The sequence below is a fragment of the Mizuhopecten yessoensis genome, unplaced genomic scaffold, assembly GCF_002113885.1.
Source record: "Mizuhopecten yessoensis strain PY_sf001 unplaced genomic scaffold, ASM211388v2 scaffold11069, whole genome shotgun sequence".
Classification (NCBI taxonomy): Eukaryota; Metazoa; Mollusca; class Bivalvia; order Pectinida; family Pectinidae; genus Mizuhopecten; species Mizuhopecten yessoensis.
Window position 1 is genome coordinate 1,039,565 of NW_018408864.1, and position 10,589 is coordinate 1,050,153.

Below are 10,589 nucleotides of genomic sequence, written 5' to 3' on the forward strand. Positions count from 1 at the left end.
AGACGTCGGGACTTGTGGCTGTTACCAATCCCGGTATCGACTATCTATTGTCATACACATAAACGAGGGGAAATAAAAGGTTGTTTTCTTGTGAGTCAATCCTTAATTTATTGTACTCGCGTCAAAAGAAGCCCTTCCTATTCGGATAGACGTACATGTAACGAGGCGACTAATGTGAAACATATACGAATATTTACATTAATATAAAATCCAAAGGATAAACATTTCCTCTATCCTACAAGCCGAGGCATTAAAGATAAGTTTTCTCTCATTCGAATTGCCAGTATAACAATGACAACTATTTATATAAATCGTATATCATAATATGTAACGATTTCCCCTCAAAGTATAACAATTTTTACACAAAAAATCGATTGTTTTTCATAAACAAACAATTGATATCTATGTTGTTCGTCTATGAGCTAGCAGTAGTATACTTAACCAATTGTTATGAATAGACAGTGTGAGGGAAATGAGAAGTTGAAAAACTTGGTAACTAACATTTCTGACTCAAAAAATGACTTTTTTTTCCAAATATTTAAATCGCAGGACTGTCATCGTTCGGCGATCGGCGATTATAAAAAAAACGCTCCAATAATTCAAATCTATTGAGAGCCGTACAATGCCTAAATCCACCTCAAAGTTGAAACAGGACGGCTGATGACAAAAATATTGTTATTAGTTTTCTCCCTACTAGCTGTATAGTTTGACGGTGTGTACTCCCCAATTTGTGTGATACGTATTTGACAATGACACAGGATTTTAAAGGCTATCACAAATTGGTTAGGGTTGAATTGGATTGTATCGATGTTAAGTGATTGTTGATCTATAGTTTATCATACAGTGTTTTCAAGGTTTGTTGTTCCTACAATCTCTATTTGATAGTCTCTCGATTTTAGCCACGTGCTCGCGATGACAAATTGTGTTTGGGACATCTAAAAGTCACTACGGTAAATCTAAAAAGTGTTTTCTCCTATTGATATTTTTTTACCATTCATAATTCTTCAACATATTTCGTACATTGATAATATTGTAACACTGCCTACGGAGTAATGGTGTCATGGTTTTAGTATGACTATAAACAAAATCAGTATGATAAAATGTTTGCGTTTTACAATCAAATCTCTTAACATAAAACCATAAACATATTAAGTACAATCGGGTTACTTTGTCTAATAGTTCTGTAAACTTAAGAAAATGTCATTGACGCTCTATCTAGGCGAAGACGGAAAAAATAACCCTTAATAAATGCATCAGATACAGAACACAGAAAGAAAAGGTACAAATTGATGTCAAGCACCAACTCGTGTTGATAAAAGATTAATAAGCCAATTTCGTGAGGTGAATACGGGAGTGGTGATAATTTATAGCAATGACAATAAATTGTAGGATTGAAGATCAATTGAAGGTCAGAGATCAAGATTCTCGATTGCCATAAATATTCTACAAAAATGGCCACATGACAACATGCTTTAAAAACATTTTTGTTTTGAAATTATTCGATAAATCTACATAACATTGTTGGAGCTATTAATAACATCTGATATAAATTTGACCATAATCAAAGTAATGTTTATTACTTAACATTGCGTTTTCCCTGTTACGATACATGATTTTGTTTATGTAACCATGGTTATTACAGGTGTGTCTTTGTTTTTGTGAAGACACTTAGTGTTTCATACAGCAAGGTAGTTTTATAAGTCTGTGTGCAGGTACCATTTTGTGTTTTTGGTGTTTAATACCATAATTGTTGGAAATCCTGTGGAATCATGTATGACACAGCAGTTAATAATAATATGATAATATATAACATTTATATAGCGCCCTATATACATTGTAAAATTACTCTAAAGCGCTTTACAATATATGGATAATAGTAATAGTCATATTTGTGAAACAAAGGCTTACATACACACACACAACATGTTATTGAACAAATAAAGGGTGGTATTTACATGACGTCTTTGCAAAGACCCTAAAGTGCAGATGTGAAAAGGTGAAATTTGATGTCCCTCTTGAATTTGGCCAGGGAATTTGACTTTCTAATAGCAGATGGTAAGCTATTCAACAACGTGGCCGAAACAATCCCAAAGCATCGGTTTCCATCCCAAAGCACCGGTTTCCATAGGTCACAGTACGAGAGTTCGAGACACAATTGTTAACATTTGCAATTGTGTTTAAGATAAACCATTCCTTGTCAAAACTAAAGAGAGAATATTTAAGAAATAGTACTAGTAATGGGTAAAACGATTTTCAATATAAGTTTGATTTTAACTTATAAGTTACTTTAGCAATCAATACATCATTGTGAAAATATTGCTAGTTCTTTAAATTGAAGTATAGTGCTAAAATATTTGGACATACATAACAGTCTCGATAAATTCATTATTGTATCCCTTATTGAAAATTGTCATTTCCCAACAGTTATGAATGGAACGGTATTTCCCCCCATTTTTCATTTTTACTCAAAATCAAAAGTGAAGTTCTTCTGAATATTTATTTTTGTTTCTAGTATGCTATGATAAATGATATTGTACTGTTTGGAAACATGGCCTTTAGATTTTATGTACAGAATGAATAATGTATATGAAATTCATATATATAAGATTAAATGGGTTAGAGGTATGAAAAGTTTTGCAATATCCTTTTAGAACAATATTTCAAACAAACATTAATAAGCTTATTAATTACCTTTCAATATTATCTCATAGCTACATTTGACTTCTATTAGCATTGCTATGACGTCAGAGTTACTTCTCCTGTTGAAATACCTTTAAAGTACTATTTAAAGCCATGCCATTTTTACAATAAAACCACATAGACAACGTAAAAACCTATGATAAAGTCACGGTTTTCCCTATGCTGCGTAATAATTTACTTGTAAAGCAGCATATACATAAAAACATGTATTCAAAGTTATTTTTCCAGAAGACAGAAGTAGAAGAAGCAATTATAACAATTGTATCGGTTAATATTTCGCATTGTTCAGGGTCACCATTGGGAAACTGATTACTTGTTGTAATAAATGTATACAATGTTATACCGGAGTTACTTTAACACCATAGTAACACTACATCTGCTTCCTTGATAATCCTGCTATCAATATTCACTATGAAAAGGATATTTCTGTACTTATTACATCTATAGAAAACTATAAAAACATGATTTTTCGGAAAGTCCAATTTGAATGCAAATACTATAATTTGTTGGAGCTCTGGATTGTGGAGTATTTTGAGAGAAAAAATAATGTCTTATTTTTGCATCAAAACGGACTGCAAGTGAACAAACAACTTTTTCAAATTATTCAGTTTTTCCTTTATGTTGTATTCGTGCGCCGATCTTCACAATTGTTTGTATTCGGAGCCATTTGCTTTGGTAAACAAGAAGTATACCGAGAGGTCGTTGTCCTCGTGCAGGTTTTATGCCACAGAACTTATTACAACTACACCATTACAATGAGCATTTGTATGTTTTATGTTGATAGACTATAGAAGGAATGACTGGTATTGGTAGGATGGAGCGTGTTTGAATATAATAACATTTCTGTAAAAGGCGCAAAATTGTGAAATGTGTAAAAATGTGTAAAGTTGTATAGTGTGTATATGCAATGATAATAAAATATTCAAGTTTTACAAAATTATTGTAATGTTTCTTAACCATGTTGACATTGTTTATCGTTTGTTTACAGGTTTGAGATAGGGTTTTTATAACTATTTTCGCCCTAATCAGATCGACGTTATACAGGTAAAACTTCTTTATCTGAACAGTTTTAACGAGGAATTTCACAAATTTGACGCAAACAAACAGTTAAATCGTTTTATATTTTAGAGATCCTTTACTTCCGCCGATATTTCAGCTCACCTTAGAAAGTTAAATAGCAAACGACGTGAAACTTACAATGTAAGTTTGAACTTTATTTTTATTTGGAAGTTTATAGCATTTCAATGTTTTTTTCATTACAAAATGACGTATACTATAGAAAACGTTCCCTGCGTACCTTTTAGATGTATACAATTTCGTTACTTGAAACTTTAAAAAGCAATAGCCTTACACTTTCAGGACGTTCAATTCACAACATTAACTTGTGTAACAATCAGCTTAGTCGGTGCCAAGTCTCTCTGTATAAAAATGATACTCATTCATCTTGATAAAATGTCAAGCAAAGGGAATGTAATTCACTTAGGAATATCTTTCTCCGTGAATTTGTTTTCTTTGATATTCTATCAATATAATTTTAGTATCACGGGGTGTAACTTCATCAAATATTATTTGTTTTCCACATTCTGAGATTCTAAATCGAATATTTGTGAAATTAATCACTGTTTCGATAATAAATTAAATTGTAAGAATGCATTACACCAAATGTCCGTTCAATAAGACAAATTTGCAATTCGTGTCTGGAAGTGATTGAAACAAAGACATTTATTATATAGAATATAAGATGCGTTAACGAAATACAACCAAAAAGAAACAAACTTTATCATCATATGAAGTACCATGGAAGAAAGAGACCATTTTTATAAATGAATGTCCCTAGTGCGCCTCTTATTGCCAGTGTAGTAACTACTTACGGCGTGAAACAGACATCGGATGGGCGTTACATGGGTTGTAATTGTCAATTACACCAGCCGTCATTTACTTTAACCGACAGCAATGGTTTAATAATTAACTTTATTTTCAGCTATATCATGATACAACAAATGAAACCGTACATGTTAAAAATATTTTCGCAGAGAAGTGAGAAATAAATAATATTTTATGCTTTACAGAACGTCACCAAAGTCATTTGAATTCAGAATCAAACATTGTTCATATCGACCGGAAATTCACGTTCAAATTCATTTTTTTTCATTTTTTTTCCATTTTTTTTTCATTCCTGTGTTATATTCGATTACGTGACCGTACAGATTAAAACGATGCCGTTGGAAGCACGGTCCCACTACAAACAGAACACAATACATCTCCAGCACACACGCAGACATACACACATAGGAAGATATTAGCCAGGTAGCATAGGACTAGTAGTTAGTAGTTAGCGCCTGATAAGGCAGCTCCTGCAAATTCCTGAAAAAAATGTATCGATAATTATTTTTGTTGATTGTATTAATTATGTATCTGTGTACTGTACATCGTTTTAACGTGGCTTGTGTTAGCTAGATAGGGCGCTATATCAAATGTTGTATATTCTATTATTAATTGTTACAGTGTTATATTCTTGATTTCTCTTCTTTTTCTACGTCAACGTTTGCAAAAGAAATGACACGCTCGTGCATCCTACGGTTTATATAGCCTATGAAGTAAATGAGGTACTTCAGCATAACTCTTTGGTTGACTATATTGTTGTGTATACCCATTGTGTCATACTTCCCGCACCTTCATCTATTATAGGATATTGATCAGACTTCATCTATCGGTCAATTATGAAAATACCTCCGATGACATTTTGTTTCAGGGTTCCAATATCAAGGTAATGATCATCACCAGTACTATTTATTTTATTTTACCCAACTAGCAACTTCATATCTACGATGACAACGATCAGCATACTGTATTGATTAAATAAGAGAATGCATATTTTCAATTGGCTAAGGTTACGGTCACAATTACTATCTTTATAATTGTACATTATGACATGTCAGTCTAAAACGAGGAGTCGTGACGTGACGTGTCAGTGTAAAGTGAGGAGTCGTGACGTGACGTGTCAGCTAAGGTATGGTATTCCATGTCTCTAGCGACAGCATTCCAAATCTCAAGTGTTGGCCACGTAGGACAACACATTGAGCCTGTTTTTGGTTTAAAGTTCGCAGGTCAAGGTCACCGTTCCTATTTTTGTTATCGCTAGAGCGCATTCTTTCTTTGCGTATATCAAGTTATCTTAAAAGGATAAGAAAATCTCGAAAGAATTGATATCCAAGGATGGAAAAGTCAAAACCACCGTTCTATTTATATACATTTGTCGTTGCTATAGCGACATCTTGGCTGCATAGATTTTGGTCTCACTTTATATATTCGTTAAACATGAAAACATAATAAATGAAGTGGTTTAAGGGGTCAAATTCTCCGCTACTACATGGTTTTTTATAGAACGAATTCTCATCGTTCTAGCTACCTCATTTCTGAAGGGATTTTAATTAAGATTCATATATATCAAGTATAAACAAATTTTGAAAAAGGTTTATATCAAAGTGCTAAGGTCAAAGTCAGCGTCACTTGTCATATACTGATTTGTCTTTGGTTTGTCAATGTCATCGTTATACTGATCGTTCAGTATCGTAATAAAACCATAATACTGATATACTAAAAAAGAGTGAGAAAACCCCACAACGATTCAAATAATGTTTAGACATTCTAATTGATCTTTGCATTTAAATACAAGTATCACTCTTTGCGTATCTAATAATCTATTCGACTGGGATTTCCCCCTGACTAATATGATAGGTGTTATTTGTAGCTGTTATGTGAGATATGTTGTCAGTACTTTTAACGTAAACAACACATAGACACAATCCTGTTAATTAGCACAGGGTGAGGTTGCTTGTATGGAGAGTAACATTATAGTTAGACATATAATATTTAACCACACTCAATGGCATTCGGGACAACTTGTTTCTGCGGTAATTGGATTGTATTATTTTCATCTGTTTTGAGTGCATCTCTCGTAAATCGATAGTTAGCGATAATAAACGAACGTTTACAGTTTACTTGCTTGTCTCTATTGCACGTATGAGCTTATCGCTTTGCTTTCCTTTGTTTGAACGACCTCCCGTATTCCAAATCATGTCTGTTGACTCAAACTGACTATTATAAAAGCACATATCAGTACCAATTATAAAATACAATTAATAAATGTATTACAATATTAACATATCTATTGCGAGTTTCTCTATAGACATAACCTGGAGAACACCGTTCAATCCTTATGGTCTGATATATTCACTGTTAGAGAGCATGCATTGAATAAACATTTACATTTACCCAGTGTGCCGGCATTAAGGCTGTCGGCAGTGTTGCTCGTTTCGCGAGACTACGACACACAAACTGACTCTGAAAACCAAACGTAATCTTAAAGCTAAACCAAGCCCAGGTTGCTCCGGGAATGTCAAAATAAACATGTCCCTGATGAGACAATAATCTTGCTATATTTAAAACTTGAACCTGATAAATGTTGTGTAATAATTCAGTACCAGGATGTTCAGTTAGGTACAAGCAAAGCTGCGGGGAGATATATGACCGGGAAATCGCTATATGCTTGTGCATTATTGAGTATGCACTTAAATTATGGATTGACAAATTTCCCAAACGGGGCATAAACCAAACTATATATAGGGATGATCTACAGCACGTGGCAGATAGTTAAAATGAACTTAAAATTTCTGGAAAATACATTTTTTATTGTTGCATGTAAGTTATAAAAAAGGAAGAAACCTTATAAACACAGTTTTATGGACGCCATTTGATGCAGTGGAATTCAGCAATGAAGAGGGTTTTTTTGTACGTAGGAGAGAGAAAGCACGTGTCACATCTCTTCATAGCTTAACTAATACATAGGATGTAATCATATTTTGATATCTCCAGTAAGAATTTCATATTCACATTCTGTTTCTTTGAGTGATGGTATGATGACATTTGGGTTGTGTTACACAACCTATAATCTGTCGACATTTACAGGTGAATTGTTTATAGCTTATTTACGACAGACTTGACAATGATCTTACACCCCTTCCACATATATCTGCAATTCTTTTTGTAGTAGACTGTAACAGAAAGGCCTGCGTAGGTTAGGGAGGGATATTTCAAGAGCTGCGTAGTAGTACGATACTTCTTCGCCCTCCTCTGCACCCCTCCGATCTCCCTCTCCCTCCCTTGCATCCCCCTACGATTGCCGAACGATGATTCCTGGGACGCTCAGTCGTTGTACCATTATAACATAGCTATAGCTAAGTATATGTATTTTATTACGATACATATTTAGCGCCTAATATATTTTCCCCCAATATGACGTCATACGATTCATGATGGATTACCACGTGATACTAAATTCTGGTTAATATGCTTTTTTATTTATCTGAACAATCGGCTTCTGGAGACTTATATAAATAATTATATCTGGACTCTGTGTGTTCCTGGGGATTATTGAAGTCACTCCTTTGCGTCCTACACCTTTCGGGGGCTTATATTAAGTATTTTCTCACATCCAAATGACTTTCGGAAGCTCCCAGTAATTATATCACTCTCCAATGACTTTCGGAAGCTCCCAGTAATTGTATCACTCTCCGGTGACTTTCGGAAGCTCCCAGTAATTATATCACTCTCCAATGACTTCGTGACGCTTACTTTTAGTATATCTATTACGCATAGTGTTTTTCAGACGCTAGTATTTAATTAATTTATCACTTTCTTGTTCAGTTTCCCTGCTTGGCGGCTTCAAACGATACAAGCCATTGTCCTCAACCAAGACTGGGCAATGTATAATTACTTCACTGGAATTTGATAGAAGGATTTTTTTCTGAGAGAGTGGCTTGTTCAATCCATAATTCCATATCACAAAGTAAATAATACCAGTCATTTTTCACGTAAATTGATGAATGCTACATCAATATATATTACTCGAATGAAAAACGCACGGGGAATGTGAAAAGTTTTTATATGACATAACGCTATTTAATGTGACCTGTCAGTTATAATACCGACGGGAAACGGTTTTGTATTAAACAGTCGTATCCTGTACCCTGTCTACCTCGTGGAACCAGAAAACATAGTTAAAAGCCAATAAGCCATACAACAAATATCAAATTCCTTGGAGGCCTTGAACTCAATCCGCGCCTTACAAAATTCTGTTTTTTATTTGTACATTGTTCTGTTAATGTCAAGATTGTTTGTAAATTAGAGGTTGGAATGTATCCCCAAATCAGATTATTACGGGATAGATCTCTACAAGAATGGTCATCAAAGGAAAGGGTTCGAGTCCTGTCGTGGGCGCCTTTATCCAGGCAAGCAGGTTTCTTATTGTGTTCGTTTTATGTTTAGAGGTGTATTTAAGGTTAGGAAAAGACATGTCTGCCATGCATGGAGAGAAAGACAGAGAGGTGGAGATAGAGGTAATCATACACTCAGAAAAACGTTAGACACATAGATAGACTCAACAAATTACTGGACACACACATATGTATGTCGCATTCGTAAGTGGTTAAATGCTCTATTCCAAAAATGTGAAAATAAAATTCCAAACAACTCGTTACAACAGTATCGACACACAATGACAGCATCAGAATCCAGTATCGATACCATCAGTCTAAAACAGGAACTAAGGAGACAGCCGGATAAACAAGAATGTAAAATGTGTCCGCATTCCCCCTGACACTTGTTACAGTGATTCCTGTAAATGAAGAATATCGAGGTCAGAAAGATTCTAACTGGATGAACAAGGTTTAAATCATGTTTTGTCAATGAAGTCTTAAACATTCTGAAGAAAATGGTATATCTCGTCAGACTGGATTGAATCGTCTGTCTGTGACAGAAAACCCGGGCTAAGGAGTTAAGTCATCGGGAGGCATGTATTCAGAGTATCTAGATTTTGAAAATAGACCTTCGAAAAGAGAATTAACTTCGACAATTATTGTACAAGCAATAAAAGAGGTAACTGTTACGTTACTATCGAGGAAAGGAAAGTTAAAAACCCCAAAATCACACCTTTCATCTCTTTCAATACTCGGCATATGCATCCCCATAGAATCTGACGTGTTGCTGAAGTCGATGAATATATTCACAAACACCTTAAATCGTATGTGTTTAAGACCTTTGCTATACATAATTTAAATCAGGGACACGTGTTTTATGCGCAACTTCTAGATGCTAAAGCAGATAATAAACTGAACTATTGCTTTAAATCTTGTCACCTCATCAGATAATCTTTGGAACCAATTTACAAAATGAACCCTTGATAAACATTAGGAATGAAGTAATAAGAGTACATAAGTATTTTTTATTATCAGTAGCCATGCCAAAAAAAACGGCTCTGTGTCAATAAAATTGATTTGCTGCTTGCAAAATTCCACACAATAGGGTTCTTCCTGAAGGGAAAGGTTATTAACAAAATACATGACAAGAGTGTCTGAAAGCATTAAAGAATTCGTCTTTTAACACATACTGCATTGAAACAACCTTCTCGAAGCATTTTCTTTGTTTTCAAGTGCTTCTCTTTCTGAAAAATGGACCAGACATCCCAACAAAACGTATATTTCGATCAGGATACATGTATGGTCAATCAGACAATCCGAATATATTTTGGTAAAAATAATGCGTGCTTTGAGATTAGTTTGCATGTTTTATTGTGTCTTTCTAGTATCTTAATTTTGCACAATAGTCATACCGATGTATAATGTGTTAACATAAATAGCTGGTGACCACTTAAAATAATCTGGCTTTGTTGTTTAATCTAAAATAATTTAATCTTGCTTGCAACGAGCATTTTCATTGGCTTAAAAATGTATATTATCAGCCCATAACGTAAAAAATGACGTCGCCGTTTGTAACGTCGCTTTTGATTGGCCGATACTGCAGCGCAATAATTTCTAAGACAAAAGAGTCCA